At 40.2% G+C, this 11,070-nt stretch overlaps 1 long non-coding RNA gene across 1 annotated transcript; it reads right to left on the reverse strand.

Moving 5' to 3' along the window:
- Window positions 1-2,161: 2,161 nt before the first annotated feature.
- On the reverse strand, window positions 2,162-6,295 carry LOC136385609 (uncharacterized). Its single transcript, XR_010747850.1, has 3 exons — window positions 6,195-6,295; window positions 5,022-5,239; window positions 2,162-3,320 (listed from the first exon to the last, which is right to left on the reverse strand). It is a non-coding gene; the product is annotated as an uncharacterized lncRNA (long non-coding RNA).
- Between the last annotated feature and the right edge of the window lie 4,775 nt (window positions 6,296-11,070).

An 11,070-nucleotide genomic window follows, 5' to 3' on the forward strand; every position in this document is an offset into this window, starting at 1 on the left:
CCCCCTTCTCTTCCTGGGTAGCCCAACATGTCTTACCTGCCCAACATTGGGATCCTTAAATGTGATTAGCTTACCTAAAATATTGCTATGTGCACACAAGCAAGCCTACTTCTGGGTTGGGCCCTGAGCCTTTCTAGTATCCCTGCCTAGACTTTCTGTTGTTTATCTCCAAGCACCAGAGGGAAGTGCTCATAGCTCTAAGACACCACTTAACTTTGATCTCTTGTCACGAGAAGAACAGAAGGAGGCTCAACTCTGCCAGCTCAGGGAATCGGTTATGTCCAGAATCACTTCCTTTTCTCCAAGGTCAGATAGTTTTTAATTGAGATTGTCATGTAACAGGCCAAGGTTCAATTCTGCTCTTACACTGTGAATTCAGTGTAAATTTAGTGTGAATTTAGAATTATTCTTCTAGTGCTCAATAAATATCTAATCATAATAACAACCTTGGTTGTATTGGCCTTTTCTCAAAGACTTACCAAGAATGATTAAAGTGGCCCCCACTCAATGGAAACTTCAACTTCTTCATAAGAAAAAAAACTCTGTCCAGATCCCACAACCTTTGAAAACAGCCATTTTTTATTCCTACTACCTTTAGAGAAAGGAATTACTGAGGTTGAGAAGAAAAGCCTAGTTGCATATTCCTTGGTAAAAAGAGCCCCAAATCCAACATCTACCTCTTCCATACAAGTTATGAATCCTCAGGGATACCTAAGAGTGTCTTGCCTTAGATATCTTAAAGATTATGCATTTTAATTCTCCCATATTACAGATGATAAAATGAAACCCAGAATGAAAGAGGAATTTGTCTAAAGTCAAACACACCAAGTCAGAGATAGGCTAGAGACCAGATGTTAGGTCTGTGAACTCCTAGAAGAATATATTCATTGCAGCAGGAAAACTGCTGGAGAGTATTTGTATTCTCAAACTGGTCATTTTTTTTAAAATAAAGACAAACCAGGCCCTGGCCGGTTGGCTCAGCGGTAGAGCGTCGGCCTGGTGTGCGGGGGACCCGGGTTCAATTCCCGGCCAGGGCACATAGGAGAAGCGCCCATTTGCTTCTCCACCCCCCCCTCCTTCCTCTCTATCTCTCTCTTCCCCTCCCGCAGCCAAGGCTCCATTGGAGCAAAGATGGCCTGGGCGCTGGGGATGGCTCCTTGGCCTCTGCCCCAGGTGCTAGAGTGGCTCTGGTTGTGGCAGAGCGACCCCCCGGAGGGGCAGAGTATCGCCCCCTGGTGGGCAGAGCGTTGCCCCTTGGTGGGCGTGCCGGGTGGATCCCGGTCAGGCGCATGCAGGAGTCTGTCTGACTGTCTCTCCCCGTTTCCAGCTTCAGAAAAATACAAAAAAAAAAAAAAAAAAAAAAGCTCACCAGCTTGGACCCAAGGTGCTGGCTCCAGCAAGGGGTTGCTCGGTCTGCTGAAGGCCAGTGGTCAAGGCACGTATGAGAAAGCAATCAATGAACAACTAAGAAGTCGCAACGCGCAACGAAAAACTAATGATTGATGCTTCTCATCTCTCTCTGTCCCTGTCTATCTCTGCCTCCTTAAAAAAAAAAAAAAAAAAAAAAAGACAAACCAGTAAGAAATTCATAGGTATAGGACTATTCCAAAGCTGCAGGATAAGACTAAACAAAATGGGATGATAATACAGGACCATCTTAGGTAGGTGGTTGGTCAGGGAAAAGTAAAGGAATAAACAGAGGAGATCTCCAGGAGAGAGAAGGTATAAAGTTCCTTTAGGACAGTTTCACAAATTTTGTCTCATGGAATAGTAGACCTAAGAGATGGCCCACAGGAAAGAATATCACAATCAGATAGGTATGGGAAATGTTTCATTCTATATATAGCTCCTGCTTGGAAATTTCTAATACAGTATTAGAATATTAAAGGCTCTGAAATTTTCTGCCAAAAAAATTACCTGTATAGTTTTGTGTTACCAAGTAATTTCAAAATGTATTTGCCCTCTGAGCCTTTTTTTCCCCCTCCTCCTGCAGCTCTTGATCCAGTTTCTCAGGAGAAAAAACCCTTTCATATTGGTTATACCTTGCATGCTTTATACTATTGTAGTGACCACACTTTTTTTTCTTACAAAACTCCTCAGTGGAATATGTCCCAAAGGCCAAGAGCTAATGAACTAGTCAAAAGTCAATCAATCAGTTGACATTTATTGAGCATTTTCTGTAACCATAATATTGTGCTACAGTCTGTGGTAAGGATGGAATGGAGAGACAGCAGTCACAGAAAGATATTGTCTTCTAGAAGCACAAAATCTAATAGAGAATTAAAAAATATTGAGACAGAGAAGAGATCTAAGGGACCAGAGGAAAAGAGAACAGAGGGAAAGGGGATAATAGGATGGGATAAAGCTGAAGGGAAGGGAGGAGGGTGCTATGGGGAAGGGAGCAAGGGAGATGTTGAGGGGAAAACAGGGGAGGGAGGTTGCATTCGGGGAAACACTAGAATCTATGTAAACACAATAAATTAAAATCAATAAAAACAATATATTCTGTAAAAGTTTAGTAACAATTCAAGTGGTACCATTGGGAAGTGGAAGATAAGGGGGTACATACAAAGACCAAGGCAAGAAGTGATTTGATAATGAAGATGATAAAACATATAGGTTGACTTTCATAAGTCCCTGAAGAGACTGGATTCTGGCTGGGCCAGGAAATATGAGAAGGAATTTAATAGACAAAAAGAAATGGAGATGGTGTTCTCAGAAAGAGAAAAGGCATGAGAAAAAGCAAAGAGATAAGTAATGTCAAAGTGAATTTAGAACCAAGACTGAGAGTCCGGAAAGTGGGTTTCTAAACCCTGCCATGATGCTTGTGTGAGACTTCTGGTGACCTTGCAGGGAGACTCTGGAAGGGAAACATGAACAGTGAAGGGGGGAAAAGTAATGAATCAAGCAGCTTTCATCTCTGGGCCCTGGACACCTTTTCAAGATGACTGTGCCCCCCTTAGGCTCTCACAATGTGTATAGACACAACTCAGGGTTGTGGCTCCAAGAGCAGTCTTACTTTTCCATTGGTAACCTCAGATACAATGCTTACGTTCCCTAAAAGTTACCAAAAATAACTTGTGAGAGTTTAGTTGGTGTTTGCTGTGTGTTCTTTTATCCAGCTGATATTCTGTTTGTTGTGTCCCAACTGCCCTGGTTTGGAGCTGCTAGGCAGGTGCCGCACTTGGGGTATTTGACAAACTGACACTCTACTACACGGAGTGTCCAACTCAGCTTGTCAAATACACGGAGCGTGGCACTGCAGGAGGCTATGCCAGGGACTTCAGTGTGGAGGTGAGGTCTTCTTGGGAGATGTGGCCCTAGAGGAAATGAGAAAAAAAAAGTCATATGCTAAAACCCAGGGAAATTGCCAAAGCACCAAAATAAGGAAGTGAGCCAAATAGACATAAAGCTTCTAATCAAAACAGGGATCTTGTGGGTAGGTAAGAAATGCTCAGTTGAAACTACAGGTCTCAGTGCTCAGCTAGGGATTCCTCAGGTCTGAGTCTTATAGCTATGACATCTTTAGGGGTCCCAAGTTTTAATGGGATATTCTGTGTAGCACGGAGAGAACAATCCAGCAATCATCCTGCCTCCCTAACCTCAGGAAAGGAACTGACCCCAGAGTCAGTGTCTACGCCCTGTCTTCCCAGCCCTTCCAAATAATGTTCTACAATGTTGTGGATATGAACTTAAGCACTGAGGTTAAATATGAACTTAAAAAACCTAGTTCTGCCATTAATTAGCTAGGAAACCTTGGATAACGTATTTATCATCTCTCTAAACTCCAGTTTTTCCACATTCTCAAAATGGGTAGAAGTATAGTACATACCTATTAAATTATAGTGAAAATGACATAAGATAATATATACAACGTTTTTACTTTGTTTTTCATACACACACACACACACACACACACACACACAATGAAAAATGGTGGTTGTATTGCCAGAAAGAGAGCAAGGGCCAGCGACAACTGACTTCACAGGGTCAGAACAATTGAAACAAAAATTTCTGATAACCTCAGCCTCACCTAACATGCTTCCCTTGTACTATCTGAACTCAAGAGAAGCAGCTACAAAATGAATAGCATCTATACTCACCTACTCATGTTATAAATGAGAAAATGAAGGCTCATGAGGGGGAAGAAAGCTGTTAAAGGTCATACAAGTTGTTCACAATTTGTTGGGCCATATATCAACCAATGTGCTTTTCAGCTTTCCTCATCAGTCTTTTTACCTCCTTGCTGTACCTATCACTCAAAGAAGGAGACACATCAACAAGGAAGGCAAAAGGCAGGCGGTGGTTTTGGCAGTGAGGCACGGCTATCAGAGAAATAAGAAAACTGCCAGGAGCATGTAACTTCCAGGAGAATTCCCATGGCAACATCCAGATCCTGTTGTTAAATATTCCAGGATGTCTGTGTCAAATTTACCCCCTTTCTAATAGTGGCAGTTGATCTGTGAGAAGATAGTTGTCTTATATTAAATAATAACACAAAAATGGCACACATTTTAAGATTATCAAAATTAGATAACTGAGAATTAAGTGAAACAACAAGTTGATGCTTCTCTGTCTCTCAATTCAATGGAACATTAAAAGTAAAGATAAAATTAAGAACTGCCTCATGAGTTTATTCTTCAACTAAAACAAGGCAGAAGACTTGTCTTTCAGCAAAATATATATATATTGTTTGTAATAGCTTAACTTTTTTAATTGAATGTATATTTGTAAGGAGGTGACATGCTCCTCTGGAAATAACTTCAAACCCAAAGATCTAAAATGTATTCTCTAATCCTTCATTTTTCTCTCTACCTACCTAATCCATCCCAAAACACTCAGAAGTATGGCTTTTTTAGCCAAAGTAACAATCATTGTCAATAGATATGTTAGAGTGGAAAGAATCAAACAATCTTGGATTCTAATGTTGTTTTTGGCACCAATTAGCCAAGTATAGCATTGAGAAAGTCTTTCTTTGAACCTTAGTTTTCTTCTCTAGAAACGGGGACAAGAAGACTTACCTGGCAGAGTTGTTAGGAAAGTGTTCATTAAGATTTCTGGAGCTTCCCAAAAAGTAGTCCACTGGTACCTTGGCTCAGTCCCTGGAGCTATGAGTGGAGGCCAGCCAAGGAAGCTGATTAATAGAGTTTGAATTCAGGGCAGTTGGGGAGAGGCAACTGAAGCCTTTCTTCTGTCATCCCCCTCATTGAATACCAGCTCCAGTGAGAAGACCTGAAAACTGAAGGAGGCCACAGTGTCTTGAATATCTTTTCTGACTTCATCAGACAGTAAAAGTGATATAAAGAAGATAAATATTTCTACTTAGTACTTGTAAATCATATTACTCCAGTAATAATTAAAGAACTTGGTGATTGAGCTGAAACTAGTTTTATTTCCATTCTTGATATTCTACTCCATGCCTCTCCAATAAAGTGTATATAACAAAAGTAGGTTCAGTTGAGAAAGGTTGGCCAGATCCATAGGAAGAAGAAGTGGATATCTACATGTAACATATTGAGGAATTTCTAAAGCTCTTCTCTTGATCTGTCATGCTACATAAAATTTCCTCATTTTCCCCTGTTTCACTTTGGAAGGAGTAACATACCAAGCAGCAGGACTTTCTGTGCAACTAACTGGGTTAGATCTTCTTATACTATGGGCAGTCTGTATTTTCTTCAAGCATGTACCGGCGTCTTATATAGCTCCACCCAGGGATATTTACTCAACATCACTCTAATGCCTTTTCTCAATAGAGGCCTGACAACCATCAAAATAAGGAACATAAACACTAAAAAAGTCTCTAGAAAAAAATGCATCTCAACCTTCTCCTCCTCTTCTTTGCAGAAGAAGTAAAAAGAAGTGAGTCATATAAGGGAGAAAAGACTTGCTCAAAAATACACAGTGGGTAAATGGCAAAACCAAGACTGCTGCTCATATATCTTGACTCTTGGTTCCAGAGGACATTCCACTTCCATGTTTCCATCTCCTAAACAGCATGTTTAGAAAGGAAATATCATTCTCCTTTCTTATTATTAGAAGCTCCAGGATAGAAGACCATTAGGAACCTTCTTCTCCACACCCTTAACCCAAGACCCCTGAGGAGCATTCAAGGAGAATGAGCTAAACAGGTCCAAGCCACCCTGGACGCTGCTCCAACTTGAGAATCCAACCAGAGAGACAAATGGATACTGTACCTGTTACTGGGGTGGTGCTTTGATCTCAGAAGCATAGGTTCCCTGGTGATGAACCATCCTGCAGAGGCCAAAAGGAACTTGGCTTTATATGGTGAGCTGTATTGTCATGTGTTTTGATGGGCCTTTGGTGTCTTCAAGAGGAAACAGAAATGAGGAAGATAAAACTGAGGTTAGTCAACGGAAATCTGGGTGCAAAATGACAAAACAGTGCTGTTGTGAAAGGGTCTGTTAGTGCAGCAACAATCTCTACTGCCATGCCTCCACCCACTTTCAGACAACCTCCAACAGATACTGGCTTTCCTAGTTGCAGAGAGTCAGAACAAAAAGCCCTTGGCTGCCCCAGTTCTGCCTGTGGACCAAGGATGTTCCCCAGAGCTAGTGAAGGAATCCTGGAATATCAAAGCTGAGACATTGTGAAATAAAAATTCCCATTGTCAATTGAGAAATTTAACCTCTGAAGGATGAAAAAATGTCATATAACAAAAAGAAAATTAGTGGCATAGCTAGAATTTGAATCTATTTCTACCAACTTCAAATCATGTGTTTTCTCACTCTGTCAGAATGACTCCTAAACCTGAAATACCCTTTTTACCACCCTCCTGGCACAACTATTCCCCTGGAACAGCTATATAATTTGCAAGGTCTAGTCGAAAATGAAAATGAGGGGCTCCTTGTGAAAAAAAAATAATTTCAAGGTGGTAACAAGAAAACATTAAGCCAAGTGCAGGGTCTTTCTAAGCATAAGATCCTATGAAACTTTGCAGCCTCCTTGATCGTGAAACTGGCCCTGCTGACACAGCTCTGATCACAGGTAAAATTTTGACAACCAGGAGCTTCACAAAAGGGAAAAAAAAAGCAATTCATATTTATTTAAAAACTTAATATGTGGTTTACATATACTATCTTGTTTAATCAACAATCCTGTAGTATAGTATTCTCATTATCCTTATTTATAGGTGAAGAAGCTGAGACTCATAGAAATAAAGGGACTTGCCTGAGGACAAAAAACTATGAAATAATGTAGAAAGGAGGATTCACGTGCATGTCTTCCTGGCTCCAAATGTTAGACTTTTTCTCTTCTCCCACATTGATAGTTGACCTTAAGAAGGAAGAGATGATGCCAAACCCTTAATTGTGACCTTCAGACGTAATAAGACACATAAAAAGTATGAGAAAAAAATGACTTCCTAGCATCTTTTGTTTGCAATCTTTGGGCAGTCCCCATTTATGGTCAGGAAGGTGTTTGATTTTCATTATGTAGTGTTCTATCTACATCATGAATCTTGATGGCATGGCAGATGGGAGAGGCAATTGCTGCAATGTTTTTAAGATAGCCATGAGAATGCCATCAATGGCAGTGTCCAAGTCCCTGTCCTTCCTCTGTACAGCAGAAGTAGGATCCAGGGTAGTTCTCAAGCCCCAGTGAATAATTTGTCCAAACTACAGACAGTGTTATAAATTCAGGTTCAAGAGAAAAGACCATATCCCAGGAACCAGGAATTCTGTGCCTTAGTTCCAAATATGCTGTGTTCCCTCCTTTAGCCTTGGTTTTCTGTTTAATCAACAGAAGTTGTACTAGATGATCTTGGTAGCCTTTTCAACACAAATGTTTCCTAGCTCCTTTATAAACCCCTCCATCCCTGCTCCTTCTCACAATGGATTTTCCTTTGAGGGCCTAGAAACTCTAGGGATATACTTGGATAAGGATTCACTTTCACTTACATACTCTTGCAGAAAACTTCCTTTTACCAGAATAATGTCACAGCTTAGTCCTTGTGACCAGTTTCCCCAGATCCGGTATCTAAAAACATTCAGTTCCCTTCCATTTTGGTTTCTGACTAAAGCTTGGGGTGGAGGTAGGATTGTCTTGTGGACACTTTCTTAAGGAGGAACCCCCTTCTCCTTACTTACAACATAACAATTAAGTTCATCTATGCATCTTTTCTTATTTTCTCACCTATCAGTTAAGGTACTCTACTGTTTTTTTGTTTTTGTTTTTCTTTTTCTAACAGGGGCCTTCTGGAAACATTATCTTTACTTAAAATAGGAATTAACAGTGGCTACTTTAAGTCCCAAAGTAGGTCCACAAAACAGAACATTAGGAGCCAGGAAGCCAGCAAATTGCCTATGCAGAAGGCTTGAATTAGTGCAAAGGGTAGTGGATTCCTTGGAATTCTTTTTTACCTCACAAACACAAAGTTTGCTACAAAGGGCCCAGTCTGCAGCAGTAACAAAAGGGTGATTCTTCATTTAAGTCTGTTGTTCATGCAAAAGACAACAGTCCTCTCACTTTGGGTGCTCTCTGAGTTGGTTATGCTTACAAAGGCAAATGGGGAGGAGAGTTGGACTAGGGGCTAAGGCAGGCAGTGCTGAAATCCCACACTGTAGACACATTCATTTATTAACTCAGTGCTGGACTGGGGGAAAAAACTGAATTTTGAGTCAGAGTCTTAGAACCTAGGTTATAACCCCTGGTTTTTAGACCCCAGCTCTGTAACTCACTAACTAAATTCCTTTGAAAAATTATGCATAGCCTATCTAAGCCTCAGCCATCACATCATATTGATGGATTCTTGGGCTGGAGGGGAGAGGGACACAGGCATGCTGCCAAGGAACTGTCTTTCTACAGTATGAGAGAAGTTATTTGACAAAAGTAAAAAATGTTATAAAAAATGTAGGTAAGAAAGGTGTGACCTACTCAAGGTAGAAGGTGAAAAGGTGGTGATGTTTAGAAGGATTCTTAGAAAAGTAGGACTTTAGCTAGGTCTTAAAAGATGGAGAAAGAAAATAGCAATGCTCACTGTCTCTGGAATGCCTTTTCTGACCATCCTTCTGTTAGCAAAATTAATTGCTCTGTGCTTTGCCCACCTCTATTCTTAAAAACCTGTCTACTCTGCAGACTTAAGTGTCTGTTCCTCACAGAAGACAAGGAACTTTTCAAAGTAGGGACTATGTCTGATCCCCTCCTTTTTTCACAAGACCAAGAAAAAAATTGTTACCCCATATTTTGAGTTGAATAAATTAATGTGTCAGTGCATAAGTAACTGAAGGAGAACTCCTTAGCTCAAGGTCCCCATATTCCTTAGCTTACCTCACCTTCATGAAGGAACTATAAAGACCCCTTTTCAACTGAGTTCATCTCCCTGCTCACCTACCCCCACCTTCTTTAAGAAGTCTGTACAGAAAAGGCTTAGGCTTCAGAGACAATTGCAAAGCTGAGACCACTTCCTGAATAAGAGGCTGGTGTCCACATACTCCGCCTCAACCCTGGCTATTGCTGTGCACATGATTGCACTGGGACTTCCTTTGAAAGGAAACCCAAAAGCTGATGCAATATATAGGCCACCTCCAGGCCAGGGTTGAAGAACTTCATGTACATCTGGGTCTAGGGACAGAAGGTTCACTCTGAGGTTCCCCACAAGCCCAGAGATATTCACAGATTGGGAATAATTAACCTACCAACTACAGCTAAACTTCAACAAAAATGTGTTCAGTTCTTAATGACTACAAAGCTTTATGGTTGGCACCAGTTGGAAAAATAAAAGCACAACAGAGAATTCATATACATGTAATAGAAATGTAATGTGAGCCACAAATGTTCTAATAGCCATATTAAAATTTTGAAAAATAAATAAGTAAAAGTAATACTGATAATATGTTTTATTTAATCCAATGTATCTAAAATGTCATCTTAACCTGTTGACAATGTATACATTTTAATGAGACATTCTACATGCTTTGAAAAGTAGTGTGTATTTTACACTTACAGTGCATCAAAATTTGGACTAGCCGTATTTCCAGTGTTAAGTTGCCACATGTAGGTAGTAGCTATCACATTAGACAACGTAAGTATGATATGTGGTCCCTGTCCTCAAAGAATTCCCATCTTAGTACAGGAGCCAGACGAATACACAATCATATACAAGAAATAAATACTAAAGTGGAACAGCACGTATGGAAAAGAACACTATCACAAGTTGGGAGGCCTGGGCTACAGGCTTTTCTCTGCCACTAATTATTTGTGTGACTTTGAGTAAATCCCTTTCTCTCTAAGGGCCTCCATATTTGCACCTCTGCAGTGAGGTTGGACTAGATTTATTTGCTCAACAAATACATGTTAAGTGTTGTCTAAGTATTAGGCATGGTAGGAGACACTCAGGATACAGAGATGAATAAGACACATAAGATGTTTGCCTTATTGACATTTCCTGTATAGTAGAAAATTAGTATTAAACAATTCCAGATAAATATGAGAAGAGAAGGAGAAACACAAAGGCCTGCGAGAACACATAACAAGGAAACCTAAGCCACCAGACTTAATTATGGTCAAGAAACTTTCTCATAGGGAGTAACATTTGAAGTGAGAATGAAGATGTAGAAGGAGTAAACCAAATGAATAATTGGTGAAAAGTCATTCTAGGCAGAAGAAATAGCATGTGTACTGGCTCCAAGAAGAGAAAAAATGTGACCTAGTCCAGGAAAATAAAGAGACTAATATGTCCTGTAATAGAGTGAGCAACAGAAATAATAGCTCAAAGCAAGGTAGGAAAAGTAAACAGGGGAGCCTAACTGGGGAAGGCCTTGTATGCTAGATTGAGGGTTTAAAACTTACCTAATAAGACATGAGAAGCCAGAGAAGGTACAGATGATGCAGTGCCCTTCCATCTCCAAGCCCAAGAATTTTGTGAGCAAAAGTACAGAGGTAGGAAAAAACATGATGAACTTGTGTGGATTGAGGGACCACTGATACAACAAGGTAAGTATAAGCCTAAGAATACTGTATCTTTGAATATCTATAGATATTCTACTAATCAAATGTCTTCTGAGAGAAATCAGACAAAGACCTTATTTAGACCTATCAAGGGATTCGTTTTGT

The sequence above is a fragment of the Saccopteryx leptura genome, chromosome X (assembly GCF_036850995.1).
Source record: "Saccopteryx leptura isolate mSacLep1 chromosome X, mSacLep1_pri_phased_curated, whole genome shotgun sequence".
Classification (NCBI taxonomy): Eukaryota; Metazoa; Chordata; class Mammalia; order Chiroptera; family Emballonuridae; genus Saccopteryx; species Saccopteryx leptura.